The 16884-nt window shown below is 43.9% G+C and overlaps 4 non-coding genes and 3 pseudogenes across 4 annotated transcripts; all 7 read left to right on the top strand.

Annotated features, from left to right (window-relative positions):
- Positions 1-396: 396 nt before the first annotated feature.
- On the top strand, positions 397-587 carry LOC141220039 (U2 spliceosomal RNA). The gene has a single exon (XR_012288411.1). It is a non-coding gene; the product is annotated as a U2 spliceosomal RNA (small nuclear RNA).
- Positions 588-1701: 1114 nt separating this feature from the next.
- On the top strand, positions 1702-1892 carry LOC141220038 (U2 spliceosomal RNA). Its single transcript, XR_012288410.1, has one exon. It is a non-coding gene; the product is annotated as a U2 spliceosomal RNA (small nuclear RNA).
- A 1115-nt stretch (positions 1893-3007) lies between these two features.
- On the top strand, positions 3008-3099 carry LOC141219760 (U2 spliceosomal RNA; annotated as a pseudogene).
- Positions 3100-3888: 789 nt separating this feature from the next.
- LOC141219640 (U2 spliceosomal RNA) lies at positions 3889-4069 on the top strand (annotated as a pseudogene).
- Positions 4070-5184: 1115 nt separating this feature from the next.
- On the top strand, positions 5185-5375 carry LOC141220037 (U2 spliceosomal RNA). The gene has a single exon (XR_012288409.1). It is a non-coding gene; the product is annotated as a U2 spliceosomal RNA (small nuclear RNA).
- A 6228-nt stretch (positions 5376-11603) lies between these two features.
- On the top strand, positions 11604-11779 carry LOC141219639 (U2 spliceosomal RNA; annotated as a pseudogene).
- Positions 11780-16390: 4611 nt separating this feature from the next.
- Positions 16391-16581, top strand: LOC141220036 (U2 spliceosomal RNA). Its single transcript, XR_012288408.1, has one exon. It is a non-coding gene; the product is annotated as a U2 spliceosomal RNA (small nuclear RNA).
- Positions 16582-16884: the final 303 nt, after the last annotated feature.

Raw genomic sequence — 16884 nt, 5'->3', positions numbered from 1 at the left:
GCCTTTATATACCTGTGCACAGCAGCAGCCACCTTCAGTCTGCTGCTGGACAGCCAGCAGCAGCAGCAGCAGGAGAGGTATGTAATCAGGAGCCCTCCTGCTAAGGGTAGACAGCTGCTCGTTCCACCCCACCCCCCGCCTTAATTGGTTCTCCTCCCTTCCAACGGTGTTGAGGCGGGTGGGAACAGCAGGGGGTGAAGGTGCTGTGTTTAAAGAGGTGGAGTTATGCAGATCTAAAACGCGTGGATTGCAGCAGCAGCAAGCCGAAAAGTGCAGGCATGTAAGGGATCTAGAGGTTGACAACATGTCTTCTTAACGGGAGTCCAGGAGCTCATCTCCACAAATGGACTTTTCAGGATCCTTGGGTGGCTCCGTAGTTTGAAACCAATTCTGGTTATCGCTTCTCGGCCTTTTGGCTAAGATCAAGTGTAGTATCTGTTCTTATCAGTTTAATATCTGATACGTCCCCTATCTGGGGACCATATATTAAATGGATTTTTAGAACAGGGAGATGGAAAAAGAGCTTGCTCTGTCCACTCCACGCATTGACCTGGTATTGCAGTATCTCCAGGACCGGTGCACCCCTTCTTTAATGCAGTTTCTAAAATCAGAAAGAATTGAATTCAATGTTTTTTGTTCATTTTGCTTGTTTGTCGGATTTTGGGATGGACTCTTTGGCTTTGCTTTTCTTCTCCTCATTGGATTTTTCATGTTCAAAGTTGCAGAAGCCAGATTACAAGCTCATTTTGGTTCAACTTCAGCAACTGTGCATTGCATTGCCATGTAATGTGATGCAATGCTATCTTTCTAGCTCTCCCTTTTTACTTCCTTTTGGATAAACAGACATATTAGGCAAGCATTTTGGAGCTTTCACCTAAATAACTACAGGTGGTGAGATAAGCTGCACAATATAATTGACCTTTCAGTATATTGTTGCACACACACCATATTTTAGCAAATGCCCTTGTTATCAACAGCAGCCTTTTAAACTCACCTGAGCTAACAGGTATGTGCGCTGGTTACTCTGCTGCGCTTAAAATTTCTTTTTTGGTTTGCTACAATGCCTTTTCTGAAACGTTGTCTCCTTCTGCTGGAACACTGACTTCTTTCATTTAATGCCTGCAGACTATAAAAGAGAACCCAACCCAAAAAGTTTGGTTGATTAGTCTGTGGCATTCTGTTAAACTGTTGCTTATGGCGGTCTCTGTGAGCTTCTCAGCGACATTCAGCCAGCCAGGTATCCTGCCTGCAGTAGATGGAATGTGGCAATGGAACGCTGGCTGCGCGTGTCATAATAGGCTCTGAGCCTTTATATACCTGTGCACAGCAGCAGCCACCTTCAGTCTGCTGCTGGACAGCCAGCAGCAGCAGCAGCAGGAGAGGTATGTAATCAGGAGCCCTCCTGCTAAGGGTAGACAGCTGCTCGTTCCACCCCACCCCCCGCCTTAATTGGTTCTCCTCCCTTCCAACGGTGTTGAGGCGGGTGGGAACAGCAGGGGGTGAAGGTGCTGTGTTTAAAGAGGTGGAGTTATGCAGATCTAAAACGCGTGGATTGCAGCAGCAGCAAGCCGAAAAGTGCAGGCATGTAAGGGATCTAGAGGTTGACAACATCTCTTCTTAACGGGAGTCCAGGAGCTCATCTCCACAAATGGACTTTTCAGGATCCTTGGGTGGCTCCGTAGTTTGAAACCAATTCTGGTTATCGCTTCTCGGCCTTTTGGCTAAGATCAAGTGTAGTATCTGTTCTTATCAGTTTAATATCTGATACGTCCCCTATCTGGGGACCATATATTAAATGGATTTTTAGAACAGGGAGATGGAAAAAGAGCTTGCTCTGTCCACTCCACGCATTGACCTGGTATTGCAGTATCTCCAGGACCGGTGCACCCCTTCTTTAATGCAGTTTCTAAAATCAGAAAGAATTGAATTCAATGTTTTTTGTTCATTTTGCTTGTTTGTCGGATTTTGGGATGGACTCTTTGGCTTTGCTTTTCTTCTCCTCATTGGATTTTTCATGTTCAAAGTTGCAGAAGCCAGATTACAAGCTCATTTTGGTTCAACTTCAGCAACTGTGCATTGCATTGCCATGTAATGTGATGCAATGCTATCTTTCTAGCTCTCCCTTTTTACTTCCTTTTGGATAAACAGACATATTAGGCAAGCATTTTGGAGCTTTCACCTAAATAACTACAGGTGGTGAGATAAGCTGCACAATATAATTGACCTTTCAGTATATTGTTGCACACACACCATCTATTTAGCAAATGCCCTTGTTATCAACAGCAGCCTTTTAAACTCACCTGAGCTAACAGGTATGTGCGCTGGTTACTCTGCTGCGCTTAAAATTTCTTTTTTGGTTTGCTACAATGCCTTTTCTGAAACGTTGTCTCCTTCTGCTGGAACACTGACTTCTTTCATTTAATGCCTGCAGACTATAAAAGAGAACCCAACCCAAAAAGTTTGGTTGATTAGTCTGTGGCATTCTGTTAAACTGTTGCTTATGGCGGTCTCTGTGAGCTTCTCAGCGACATTCAGCCAGCCAGGTATCCTGCCTGCAGTAGATGGAATGTGGCAATGGAACGCTGGCTGCGCGTGTCATAATAGGCTCTGAGCCTTTATATACCTGTGCACAGCAGCAGCCACCTTCAGTCTGCTGCTGGACAGCCAGCAGCAGCAGCAGCAGGAGAGGTATGTAATCAGGAGCCCTCCTGCTAAGGGTAGACAGCTGCTCGTTCCACCCCACCCCCCGCCTTAATTGGTTCTCCTCCCTTCCAACGGTGTTGAGGCGGGTGGGAACAGCAGGGGGTGAAGGTGCTGTGTTTAAAGAGGTGGAGTTATGCAGATCTAAAACGCGTGGATTGCAGCAGCAGCAAGCCGAAAAGTGCAGGCATGTAAGGGATCTAGAGGTTGACAACATGTCTTCTTAACGGGAGTCCAGGAGCTCATCTCCACAAATGGACTTTTCAGGATCCTTGGGTGGCTCCGTAGTTTGAAACCAATTCTGGTTATCGCTTCTCGGCCTTTTGGCTAAGATCAAGTGTAGTATCTTTCGAAAAGGCGGTTTTGGATGTTGGCCGCCCTAGTAGATTGATACATTATGCACACTGGGGTTTAGGCGCTTGTTAGTACGCCAGGTGGCTAATATAGTCATCTGGTGGAAAGCATGGCCCCCCAGGATCGACGCCATTGGGCCGGGGAAGATCGAAAGCCCGAAGTGTGAAGTGCCCCAGGAGTGGTGACCCTGGGGTGCCTTAACTCACTGGGATTGGGAACCCCACTTGAGTTTATGGCACATTTGCACTAGCACTTCAATATTTCTTTCTTCACACACACCCTTATTCCGGGCCTTCTGGCCTTAGGATGGGGAATTTTTCAATTCCCGGTCGAAGGTCCGGGCAGTATTATACTGTGAAACCTTCACTATTTATTTAATTTCTTTGTCACTGTGTGTCCACTTATTCACGTGTGTCACGTCCTACTAGGATTTTGTCGGGATGCGGTTCCCTTACGGGTTCCTCTCTTGGCAGGTCTAGGGGGGGAGTGTGTGGCCATCAGGTTCCGCTCCCCCCTGAACCCCCTTGGCTCTCCTCTTTCGGGAGGAGAGCGTTGTTGGCTCCCCTCTTCCGGGAGGGGAGCACAGTCCTTGGCTCCCAGTGCCTTGCTCGGGTGAGAACTCGGGCGGGTGCTGGGGGTAAGATTGGGTCGCCTCTGGCTCCGGCTGGAGGTGGCTATTTGTCCCTGTTCCTCGCTGTGGCCTTCTGGCTCGGAGGGACGGGGAATGGTTTGGGGGACCCTTCTCCTTTTGGAGAGGGTTTCAAGAAGACCAGCATCCTAGTGCACTTTTTTTGTGGCACTTGTCACTTTTTTAAGCGCACTCGGGTTTTGTACACGAATTCGGGCTTTCGATAAAAAAAAATCTGTTCTTATCAGTTTAATATCTGATACGTCCCCTATCTGGGGACCATATATTAAATGGATTTTTAGAACAGGGAGATGGAAAAAGAGCTTGCTCTGTCCACTCCACGCATTGACCTGGTATTGCAGTATCTCCAGGACCGGTGCACCCCTTCTTTAACGCAGTTTCTAAAATCAGAAAGAATTGAATTCAATGTTTTTTGTTCATTTTGCTTGTTTGTCGGATTTTGGGATGGACTCTTTGGCTTTGCTTTTCTTCTCCTCATTGGATTTTTCATGTTCAAAGTTGCAGAAGCCAGATTACAAGCTCATTTTGGTTCAACTTCAGCAACTGTGCATTGCATTGCCATGTAATGTGATGCAATGCTATCTTTCTAGCTCTCCCTTTTTACTTCCTTTTGGATAAACAGACATATTAGGCAAGCATTTTGGAGCTTTCACCTAAATAACTACAGGTGGTGAGATAAGCTGCACAATATAATTGACCTTTCAGTATATTGTTGCACACACACCATCTATTTAGCAAATGCCCTTGTTATCAACAGCAGCCTTTTAAACTCACCTGAGCTAACAGGTATGTGCGCTGGTTACTCTGCTGCGCTTAAAATTTCTTTTTTGGTTTGCTACAATGCCTTTTCTGAAACGTTGTCTCCTTCTGCTGGAACACTGACTTCTTTCATTTAATGCCTGCAGACTATAAAAGAGAACCCAACCCAAAAAGTTTGGTTGATTAGTCTGTGGCATTCTGTTAAACTGTTGCTTATGGCGGTCTCTGTGAGCTTCTCAGCGACATTCAGCCAGCCAGGTATCCTGCCTGCAGTAGATGGAATGTGGCAATGGAACGCTGGCTGCGCGTGTCATAATAGGCTCTGAGCCTTTATATACCTGTGCACAGCAGCAGCCACCTTCAGTCTGCTGCTGGACAGCCAGCAGCAGCAGCAGCAGGAGAGGTATGTAATCAGGAGCCCTCCTGCTAAGGGTAGACAGCTGCTCGTTCCACCCCACCCCCCGCCTTAATTGGTTCTCCTCCCTTCCAACGGTGTTGAGGCGGGTGGGAACAGCAGGGGGTGAAGGTGCTGTGTTTAAAGAGGTGGAGTTATGCAGATCTAAAACGCGTGGATTGCAGCAGCAGCAAGCTGAAAAGTGCAGGCATGTAAGGGATCTAGAGGTTGACAACATGTCTTCTTAACGGGAGTCCAGGAGCTCATCTCCACAAATGGACTTTTCAGGATCCTTGGGTGGCTCCGTAGTTTGAAACCAATTCTGGTTATCGCTTCTCGGCCTTTTGGCTAAGATCAAGTGTAGTATCTGTTCTTATCAGTTTAATATCTGATACGTCCCCTATCTGGGGACCATATATTAAATGGATTTTTAGAACAGGGAGATGGAAAAAGAGCTTGCTCTGTCCACTCCACGCATTGACCTGGTATTGCAGTATCTCCAGGACCGGTGCACCCCTTCTTTAATGCAGTTTCTAAAATCAGAAAGAATTGAATTCAATGTTTTTTGTTCATTTTGCTTGTTTGTCGGATTTTGGGATGGACTCTTTGGCTTTGCTTTTCTTCTCCTCATTGGATTTTTCATGTTCAAAGTTGCAGAAGCCAGATTACAAGCTCATTTTGGTTCAACTTCAGCAACTGTGCATTGCATTGCCATGTAATGTGATGCAATGCTATCTTTCTAGCTCTCCCTTTTTACTTCCTTTTGGATAAACAGACATATTAGGCAAGCATTTTGGAGCTTTCACCTAAATAACTACAGGTGGTGAGATAAGCTGCACAATATAATTGACCTTTCAGTATATTGTTGCACACACACCATCTATTTAGCAAATGCCCTTGTTATCAACAGCAGCCTTTTAAACTCACCTGAGCTAACAGGTATGTGCGCTGGTTACTCTGCTGCGCTTAAAATTTCTTTTTTGGTTTGCTACAATGCCTTTTCTGAAACGTTGTCTCCTTCTGCTGGAACACTGACTTCTTTCATTTAATGCCTGCAGACTATAAAAGAGAACCCAACCCAAAAAGTTTGGTTGATTAGTCTGTGGCATTCTGTTAAACTGTTGCTTATGGCGGTCTCTGTGAGCTTCTCAGCGACATTCAGCCAGCCAGGTATCCTGCCTGCAGTAGATGGAATGTGGCAATGGAACGCTGGCTGCGCGTGTCATAATAGGCTCTGAGCCTTTATATACCTGTGCACAGCAGCAGCCACCTTCAGTCTGCTGCTGGACAGCCAGCAGCAGCAGCAGCAGGAGAGGTATGTAATCAGGAGCCCTCCTGCTAAGGGTAGACAGCTGCTCGTTCCACCCCACCCCCCGCCTTAATTGGTTCTCCTCCCTTCCAACGGTGTTGAGGCGGGTGGGAACAGCAGGGGGTGAAGGTGCTGTGTTTAAAGAGGTGGGGTTATGCAGATCTAAAACGCGTGGATTGCAGCAGCAGCAAGCCGAAAAGTGCAGGCATGTAAGGGATCTAGAGGTTGACAACATGTCTTCTTAACGGGAGTCCAGGAGCTCATCTCCACAAATGGACTTTTCAGGATCCTTGGGTGGCTCCGTAGTTTGAAACCAATTCTGGTTATCGCTTCTCGGCCTTTTGGCTAAGATACCACATCTTGCCAGAAGGATTCTAAGCCAATCGTGCCCTTGGCCTTGAGGCATCGGCGGTGTAAAAGCCGTCTTAAGCCTCATGCTGCTTTAGGGGGCAGATACGCAAAGAAACCAAGAAGGCGATCGACCCTATCTACCTTTTGAAGATGGCATCAGCAGTAGCGGCCGCAGTGCGCTATGCCAGAGCTGGTGACCTTCGCATCAAGAACTCTTTCAAGATCGAAGTGGACGATGCATCCAAGGAGAAGATGACCTTGAAGTTTTTCGTGAGGAGAGTGCTGCTGGAGATCCTAGGAGTAAAGAGGGAAGACATCCTGGCCCTTCAAGATCGCCCCGGTTCCTTCACTTTGACTCTGGAGTCGGAGTATGCGTGCCAGAACCTCTTCCGCCAGATTCACCTGCACCTTTCAGATGAGGATCTTAAAGGACTCACCTTTGTCATCCTTTACTCCGGTGGAGAGAAGCCGCTCGTGGTTCAGATGAGCAACCCTCATGTTCCCTTAGTTAATATTATTTGCTTTCTTCAAAACTATTTCCCAGAACTGCGGTATTCCCACAAGGTCATGAATGAGGAAAACCTCTGGACGGGAAAGCATAAATTTTTTGTTAAATTTTGTGAAGATCCAAATGGCATTGGTGGTCAGCGTCATCCTCCGTCAAGTTTCCTGATCGGTAGGGAGCGGGGGCGCCTCTTCTACCCGGACATGCCCCTCTTCTGCCGGAAATGCATGTGTTTCGGTCACACTTATGAGAACTGCAAGGAGGAGGTGGCAATCTGTAAGAAGTGCTACAAGCATGGACATGCCACAATGGACTGTACCAATGAGATGGTGTGCAACATCTGCCGGGTCCCAGGTCACTCCTTCCGGGAGTGTCCTTTGAAGAAAAAGGCGGAAACCTATGCTGAAACGCTGGCAAAGCAACCTGCCCGTGTGCCTCCATCTGCTCCCGGGGGGCAGAGGCAACCCTCTGCTGTTCCTGCTCCTGCGGGTGCGTCTACAGCGCGGGGGCAGTCTTCTAGCTCTCCAGTACCTGCTCCACAGACCAAGCCTGCTAGTACATCAGGTGGTACGTCTGCACCTGCTGCACAGAGGAAGCCAACCAACCCTCCTGCTCCTGCTGCTAAGGGGGGTCCCACCGGTGCTCCTGTATCTACTGTGCGAACACAACCCCCTGTAGGCGGGTCCACAAGCACTTCAGTGCCTGCTGCGCAGGGAAAACCTGCCAGTTCTCCTATTCCTGCTGCGCATAAGCCCACGTCTATGCAGAAACCTCCAGCTGAGAAACCTGTCCGTCCTGAGAGGAGGGAAGCTTCATCTAAGGACTGGGCTGCTGATTCTGATCCGGGTGATATGGTGGTGGAGGGGAGTCCCTCTGCTGAAATTGGGACATTTAGCTCGGAGGAAGAAGCAATGGAGCTGGAAACTCGTAGGAAAAGGAAAACAGATGATAGGTCTGATGAGAATGTGGCCAGGGAGACTTCCAAGAAGTGTCCATTAAAACCAAGTCTTCTGCAATACAAGCCAATGGCTCCCGCTGCCCCTCCTGAGGAGCCAAGGCATTCAGACCCTATAAACATTTCTTTTTCGGACTCAGAAGTGCAGAGCCCGTTAACATCGGTGGGCTTTATGTCTGATTCTGACAGTAGTGTGACCTGAACTATCCTATCATGACCTCATCAATTAAAGTAGCCTCGCTCAATGTGAGGAGTATAAGGGGCTCTACAAGAAGGGCTGCTTTGTTTTCCTACCTGTCAACAGTGGACTGTGATGTCTTTTGTTTGCAAGAATGTAACATTGACTTTGATATGAATTATGCAGATTTAAGAAAAGATTGGCCTCATGGGCCCTCTATCTGGTCCGGAGATAATGAAAATCGTTCCTCTGGCATTGGAGTGCTGTTTAGGTCGCATGACTTTAAAATCAACTCTTTTGTGGACATTTCTTCTGGACGTGCTCTTTTCTTAAATATTAGTTTTAAAGGTGTGGACTTTAGACTTTTGAACATTTATGCTTCTCCGGTGAAGGAAGAGAGACATCAGTTGTTTGAAGATGTGCAATATTACCTACCTGGTTCATCGCCTCTGATGTTCTGTGGGGATTTCAATTGTGTCTTGCCTGGTGAAGGGAGAAGCGGGAGTTCCACCGTTCCTAAAAAAGACAAAACAGAGAAACAACTAAAGGATTTGTTAACTGATTTTTTTCTTAGAGACTCCTGGAAAGAGAGCCGTAGTAATGATCCCGGTTATACTTGGGAGAACTCTTCTTCTAAATCTCGTATTGATTTTATTTTCATGTCCCAATATGTGAATGTCAAATCTGTTGTCTTAATCCCAAACATTTTTTCAGATCATAAGATGTTGCTATCAGAGTTAGAATTACCTGGGCTTGTCAAGGCAAGAGGAGTTTGGAGGCTAAATACAACATTGTTACAAGATCCTAAGGTAAGAACAGATTTTAAAGCGTTTTTTAATTATTTAAGAACAAAACAACAAAAATTTTTAACTCTGCTAGAATGGTGGGAATACAGCAAGATGAAGATAAAAAGTTTTTTTATCAAGGTCAGCATAGCCAATGCAAGAGAAAAGTCCGCTTGGCATAAAAGGCTTATTACTAAATTGCAGACCTGTTATCAACTAAGAGATGTGGGACTTGAAATGGACGATTTAATTGAAGCAACAAAAAAAGAAATTAAAAAGAGTATAGAGTCGAAGGGTAAGGAAATAATTTATAACTCAAAAATTGAAGTGATGGAGAAAAATGAAAAGTGCTCAAGATTTTTTTTTAAAAAAGTAGTTGCTGCTAAGGAAATGATAACAGAATTAGAGGGTGAAACTACAACTGAAGGTATGCTCAACCAAGCTCACCAGTTTTATCAGCAGCTTTTTAATGAGAAAACTATAGACCAGTCTTTTACTGAAGATGCCCTTAATTCATTAAAAAATAGTCTGAGCCGCGAAGACCAAGAATTGTTATGCACTGAAGTCACCTTGTCGGAAGTAGATGCTGCTATCAAAAGTTTTTCCTATGGGAAAACCCCTGGTTCTGACGGTTTGCCTGTTGAATTTTATCGTGAATTTTGGAATTTTTTAAAACCCGACTTGTTTTTAGTAATCAAAGAAGCTTTTAAGTGTGATATCCTGCCTATATCTTGGAGAAGTGGTCTGGTCTCTCTGATTTTTAAAAAAGGAGCCAAATCCCATCTGGCAAACTGGAGACCAATCACACTGTTGAATGTTGATTACAAGTTGATGTCCAAAATTTTAGTGAACCGTTTTAAAAAAGTTTTATCCAAAGTTATTTATGAAGACCAGGTATGTGGGGTGCCAGGAAGAGGAGTTGCGGAGCATCTCAATACCATCCGCGATGTCATATGGTACCAGCAATCCAGGAAGCAAGACTTAGCAATTTTATCGTTGGATTTTCAAAAGGCTTTTGATCGTGTCTCTCATTGTTTTTTATGGTTGGTTTTAAAAAAAATGGGCTTCCCTGAAATTTTTATCAAGCAAGTGGCACTTTTATATAAGAACTCTTTTAGTAAAATTTTAATCAATGGATTTTTGTCTAATGAAGTGTTTTTGCATTCAGGTGTGAAGCAAGGCTGCCCTTTGTCCCCAGTGCTATTTATATGTGCAATAGAGCCTCTTTTATCTATGCTACGAGAGGATAAAGTGATTAAAGGTGTCCCTATCCCTGGAGGACATGGAAGAGATGTGAAGGTAATGGGCTACATGGATGATATTACTATTTTTTGTTCATCACCTGCCGCTCTCAGGAGAGCTATAAGAACGACCAATTTTTTTTGTGAAGCCTCAGGTTTTAAGTTAAACATTGAGAAATGTGATTGTTTTGTCCGTGGCAATTGGGCGGATGTGTCCATCCCTGATCTCCCGATGCAGTCAGAGAAGATTAAAATTCTGGGCGTGATTTTTGATCGACAGAATGATGGAATGAAGAGCTGGGATGGAGTAAGGGACAAAATACAAAAGAAGATTGACTTTTGGAAATTAAGAAAATTAACAATCGAAGGTAAAGTTTTAATTATTAAGGCCCTTCTGCTTCCTGTCATGTTATATCTCAGTTATGTTTATCCCCCAAGTGACCTTACAGCGAGATTACAGAGAATGCTGTTTGAATTTGTGTGGAACTCTAAGTTCGAAAAGGTGAAGAGAGAAACAATGTACAAGATGCACCACCTTGGTGGTAAGGATGTTCCCAACGTCAAACTGTTTTTATACTCCAAGTTTTTTAGCCTCTGTTTTAAATATATGTTTGCTTCAAGCCCTTGGGCACATCTTTTAAGATATGCAGCTGGCCACATTTTTAGGAGGCGAAAGTGGATATCCATTTCTTTAACAAGCCCAGTGTTGTTATCACCTCCACAACAATATGCCATCCTGGAGAAAGTTATCAGATTATATGGCCTAGATTCTTTTGAGATGGAGACATTGAAGAATGCAAGGAAGCTGCTGCAGCAATTAAAAAAGAAAGAAACTTTGACGCCCATAAGCCATTATTCATATAGCAGAGTCACTAAAATATGGAATTTAACAAATGCACCTTACCTGATGAATCAACATAAAGACTTAGCTTGGATGATTGTGCAGGAATGTTTACCGACTCGTGATTTCCAGTATAAAAGAAGACTGAGCACTATACAAACCTGCCCGAGGCATCAGTGCAATAATGATGAGACTACTATGCACCTTATTTGGAATTGTGATTTTGCACAGCAAGTGTGGAAAGACTGTGGTGAGCTTTTAAAATTTTTATCTGGTCTTAATTTTTTAAGCCATGAAGTGGTTTTATATGGGATTTTACCAAACATGATGAAAGAAAAAGAGAGAGTTTTATGGTGCACTTTGAGTTGTGTTAAAAGTGCTCTATGGAAGACCAGAAACATATTGTTGTTTAAAAGAGACTATATAGAAGTCAAGGATTGTATAAGACTGGCATTAAGTGAAATTTATATGTACTACCTAATGGATATGAAGAAGCTTGGAAAGAAAAGAGCCCTGAGTATATGGAACTATCACCTATGGAAGATGTTATTTTAAAGCTCTGAAGAAAAGATAAAGACTACGATATTTTAAATATAAACGCAAAATCTGTTCTTATCAGTTTAATATCTGATACGTCCCCTATCTGGGGACCATATATTAAATGGATTTTTAGAACAGGGAGATGGAAAAAGAGCTTGCTCTGTCCACTCCACGCATTGACCTGGTATTGCAGTATCTCCAGGACCGGTGCACCCCTTCTTTAATGCAGTTTCTAAAATCAGAAAGAATTGAATTCAATGTTTTTTGTTCATTTTGCTTGTTTGTCGGATTTTGGGATGGACTCTTTGGCTTTGCTTTTCTTCTCCTCATTGGATTTTTCATGTTCAAAGTTGCAGAAGCCAGATTACAAGCTCATTTTGGTTCAACTTCAGCAACTGTGCATTGCATTGCCATGTAATGTGATGCAATGCTATCTTTCTAGCTCTCCCTTTTTACTTCCTTTTGGATAAACAGACATATTAGGCAAGAATTTTGGAGCTTTCACCTAAATAACTACAGGTGGTGAGATAAGCTGCACAATATAATTGACCTTTCAGTATATTGTTGCACACACACCATCTATTTAGCAAATGCCCTTGTTATCAACAGCAGCCTTTTAAACTCACCTGAGCTAACAGGTATGTGCGCTGGTTACTCTGCTGCGCTTAAAATTTCTTTTTTGGTTTGCTACAATGCCTTTTCTGAAACGTTGTCTCCTTCTGCTGGAACACTGACTTCTTTCATTTAATGCCCGCAGACTATAAAAGAGAACCCAACCCAAAAAGTTTGGTTGATTAGTCTGTGGCATTCTGTTAAACTGTTGCTTATAGCGGTCTCTGTGAGCTTCTCAGCGACATTCAGCCAGCCAGGTATCCTGCCTGCAGTAGATGGAATGTGGCAATGGAACGCTGGCTGCGCGTGTCATAGGGACTCTCCAAATGCACACACACACAGGGACTCTCCAAATGCAACATGATATCCGCTAACAAATTGTCGGCTCAAATTGTTAGCGGATATCATGTTGCATTTGGAGAGTCCCTGTGTGCCCAAACATTGGAGCTCCTCCACAAGTGACCCCATTTTGGAAACTAGACCCCCCAAGGCACCTATCTAGATGCATAGTGAGCACTTGGAACCCCTAGGTGCTTCACAAATTAATTCGTAAAAATGAAAAAGTGTTTTTTTTTTCACTTTTTCATTATTACGAATCAATTTGTGAAGCACCTGGGGGTTCCAAGTGCTCACTATGCATCTAGAAAGGTGCCTTGGGGGGTCTAGTTTCCAAAATGGGGTCACTTGTGGGGGAGCTCCAAAGTTTGGGCACAGAGGGGCTCTCCAAACGCAATGTGGCGTCCGCTAACAATTTGAGCCGATTTTCCATTCAATTTGTTAGCGGATACCATGTTGCATTTAGAGAGTCCCTGTGTGCCCAAACATTGGAGCTCCCCCACAAGTGACCCCATTTTGGAAACTAGACCCCCCAAGGCACCTATCTAGATGCATAGTAAGCACTTGGAACCCCTAGGTGCTTCACAAATTGATTCGTAAAAATGAAAAAGTGTTTTTTTTTTCACTTTTTCATTATTACGAATCAATTTGTGAAGCACCTGGGGGTTCCAAGTGCTCACTATGCATCTAGAAAGGTGCCTTGGGGGGTTTAGTTTCCAAAATGGGGTCACTTGTGGGGGAGCTCCAAAGTTTGGGCACAGAGGGGCTCTCCAAACGCAATGTGGCGTCCGCTAACAATTTGAGCCGATTTTCCATTCAATTTGTTAGCGGATACCATGTTGCATTTAGAGAGTCCCTGTGTGCCCAAACATTGGAGCTCCCCCACAAGTGACCCCATTTTGGAAACTAGACCCCCCAAGGCACCTATCTAGATGCATAGTGAGCACTTGGAACCCCTAGGTGCTTCACAAATTGATTCGTAAAAATGAAAAAGTGTTTTTTTTTTCACTTTTTCATTATTACGAATCAATTTGTGAAGCACCTGGGGGTTCCAAGTGCTCACTATGCATCTAGAAAGGTGCCTTGGGGGGTCTAGTTTCCAAAATGGGGTCACTTGTGGGGGAGCTCCAAAGTTTGGGCACAGAGAAGCTCTCCAAACGCAATGTGGTGTCCGCTAACAATTTGAGCCGATTTTCCATTCAATTTGTTAGCGGACACCATGTTGCATTTAGAGAGCCGCTGTGTGCCCAAATATTGGAGCTCCCCCACAAGTGACCCCATTTTGGAAACTAGACCACCCAAGGCACCTATCTAGATGCATAGTGAGCACTTGGAACCCTCAGGTGCTTCACAAATTGATTCATACAAATGAAAAAGTGTTTTTTTTTTCACTTTTTCATTGTTACGAATCAATTTGTGAAGCACCTGGGGGTTCCAAGTGCTCACTATGCATCTAGATAGGTGCCTTGGGGGGTCTAGTTTCCAAAATGGGGTCACTTGTGGGGGAGCTCCAATGTTTGGGCACACAGGGACTCTCTAAATGCAACATGGTGTCCTCTAACAAATTTAACGGAAAATCGGCTCAAATTGTTAGCGACACCATATTGCGTTTGGAGAGCCGCTGTGTGCCCAAACATTGGAGCTCCCCCACAAGTGACCCCATTTTGGAAACTAGACCCCCCAAGGCACCTATCTAGATGCATTGTGAGCACTTGGAACACTCAGGTGCTTCACAAATTGATTCATAAAAATGAAAAAGTGTTTTTTTTTTCACTTTTTCATTGTTACGAATCAATTTGTGAAGCACCTGGGGGTTCCAAGTGCTCACTATGCATCTAGAAAGGTGCCTTGGGGGGTCTAGTTTCCAAAATGGGGTCACTTGTGGGGGAGCTCCAAAGTTTGGGCACACATGGGCTCTCCAAACACAACATGGCGTCCGCTAATTATTCAAGCAAATTTTACAATCAAAAAGTCAAATAGCGCTCCTTCCCTTCCGAGCCCTGCCGTGCGCCCAAACAGTATTTTTTCCCCAAATATTGGGTATCTGCGTGCCCAGGGGAAATTGCACAACAAATTTTGGGGTCCATTTTTTCTTGTTACCCCTGTGAAAATAAAAAAAATTGGGTCTAAATTAACATTTTTGTGAAAAAAGTTAAATGTTCATTTTTTTCTTCCACATTCAAAAAATTCCTGTGAAGCACCTGAAGGGTTAATAAAGTTCTTGAATGTGGTTTTGAGCACCTTGAGGGGTGCAGTTTTTAGAATGGTGTCACTTTTGGGTATTTTCTGTCATAAAGACCTCTCAAAGTGACTTCAAATGTGATGTGGTCCCTAAAAAAATGGTTTTGTAAATTTTGTTGGAAAAATGAGAAATCGCTGGTCAACTTTTAACCCTTATAGCTCCCTAACAAAAAAAAATTTTGGTTCCAAAATTGTGCTGATGTAAAGTAGACATGTGGGAAATGTTATTTATTAACTCTTTTGTGTGACATATCGCTCTGATTTCAGGGCTTAAAAATTGAAATTTTGAAAATTGCAAAATTTTCAAAATTTTCGCCAAATTTCCGTTTTTTTCACAAATAAACGCAAGTGATATCGAAGAAATTTTTCCACAATCATGAAGTACAATATGTCACGAAAAAACAATCTCAGAATCAGGGGGATCCGTTGAAGCGTTCGAGAGTAATTACCTCATAAAGTGACAGTGGTCAGAATTGTAAAAATTGGCCCGGTCATTAACGTGCAAACCACCCGCGGGGCTTAAGGGGTTAATGCAGTTTCTAAAATCAGAAAGAATTGAATTCAATGTTTTTTGTTCATTTTGCTTGTTTGTCGGATTTTGGGATGGACTCTTTGGCTTTGCTTTTCTTCTCCTCATTGGATTTTTCATGTTCAAAGTTGCAGAAGCCAGATTACAAGCTCATTTTGGTTCAACTTCAGCAACTGTGCATTGCATTGCCATGTAATGTGATGCAATGCTATCTTTCTAGCTCTCCCTTTTTACTTCCTTTTGGATAAACAGACATATTAGGCAAGCATTTTGGAGCTTTCACCTAAATAACTACAGGTGGTGAGATAAGCTGCACAATATAATTGACCTTTCAGTATATTGTTGCACACACACCATCTATTTAGCAAATGCCCTTGTTATCAACAGCAGCCTTTTAAACTCACCTGAGCTAACAGGTATGTGCGCTGGTTACTCTGCTGCGCTTAAAATTTCTTTTTTGGTTTGCTACAATGCCTTTTCTGAAACGTTGTCTCCTTCTGCTGGAACACTGACTTCTTTCATTTAATGCCTGCAGACTATAAAAGAGAACCCAACCCAAAAAGTTTGGTTGATTAGTCTGTGGCATTCTGTTAAACTGTTGCTTATGGCGGTCTCTGTGAGCTTCTCAGCGACATTCAGCCAGCCAGGTATCCTGCCTGCAGTAGATGGAATGTGGCAATGGAACGCTGGCTGCGCGTGTCATAATAGGCTCTGAGCCTTTATATACCTGTGCACAGCAGCAGCCACCTTCAGTCTGCTGCTGGACAGCCAGCAGCAGCAGCAGCAGGAGAGGTATGTAATCAGGAGCCCTCCTGCTAAGGGTAGACAGCTGCTCGTTCCACCCCACCCCCCGCCTTAATTGGTTCTCCTCCCTTCCAACGGTGTTGAGGCGGGTGGGAACAGCAGGGGGTGAAGGTGCTGTGTTTAAAGAGGTGGAGTTATGCAGATCTAAAACGCGTGGATTGCAGCAGCAGCAAGCCGAAAAGTGCAGGCATGTAAGGGATCTAGAGGTTGACAACATGTCTTCTTAACGGGAGTCCAGGAGCTCATCTCCACAAATGGACTTTTCAGGATCCTTGGGTGGCTCCATAGTTTGAAACCAATTCTGGTTATCGCTTCTCGGCCTTTTGGCTAAGATCAAGTGTAGTATCTGTTCTTATCAGTTTAATATCTGATACGTCCCCTATCTGGGGACCATATATTAAATGGATTTTTAGAACAGGGAGATGGAAAAAGAGCTTGCTCTGTCCACTCCACGCATTGACCTGGTATTGCAGTATCTCCAGGACCGGTGCACCCCTTCTTTAATGCAGTTTCTAAAATCAGAAAGAATTGAATTCAATGTTTTTTGTTCATTTTGCTTGTTTGTCGGATTTTGGGATGGACTCTTTGGCTTTGCTTTTCTTCTCCTCATTGGATTTTTCATGTTCAAAGTTGCAGAAGCCAGATTACAAGCTCATTTTGGTTCAACTTCAGCAACTGTGCATTGCATTGCCATGTAATGTGATGCAATGCTATCTTTCTAGCTCTCCCTTTTTACTTCCTTTTGGATAAACAGACATATTAGGCAAGCATTTTGGAGCTTTCACCTAAATAACTACAGGT

This window comes from Phyllobates terribilis, unplaced genomic scaffold (assembly GCF_046119375.1).
Source record: "Phyllobates terribilis strain yellow unplaced genomic scaffold, ASM4611937v1 Scaffold_277__1_contigs__length_2500907, whole genome shotgun sequence".
Lineage (NCBI taxonomy): Eukaryota > Metazoa > Chordata > Amphibia > Anura > Dendrobatidae > Phyllobates > Phyllobates terribilis.
The sequence above is the reverse complement of the archived record's forward strand: the minus strand, read 5'-3'. Positions and strand labels throughout refer to the sequence as shown.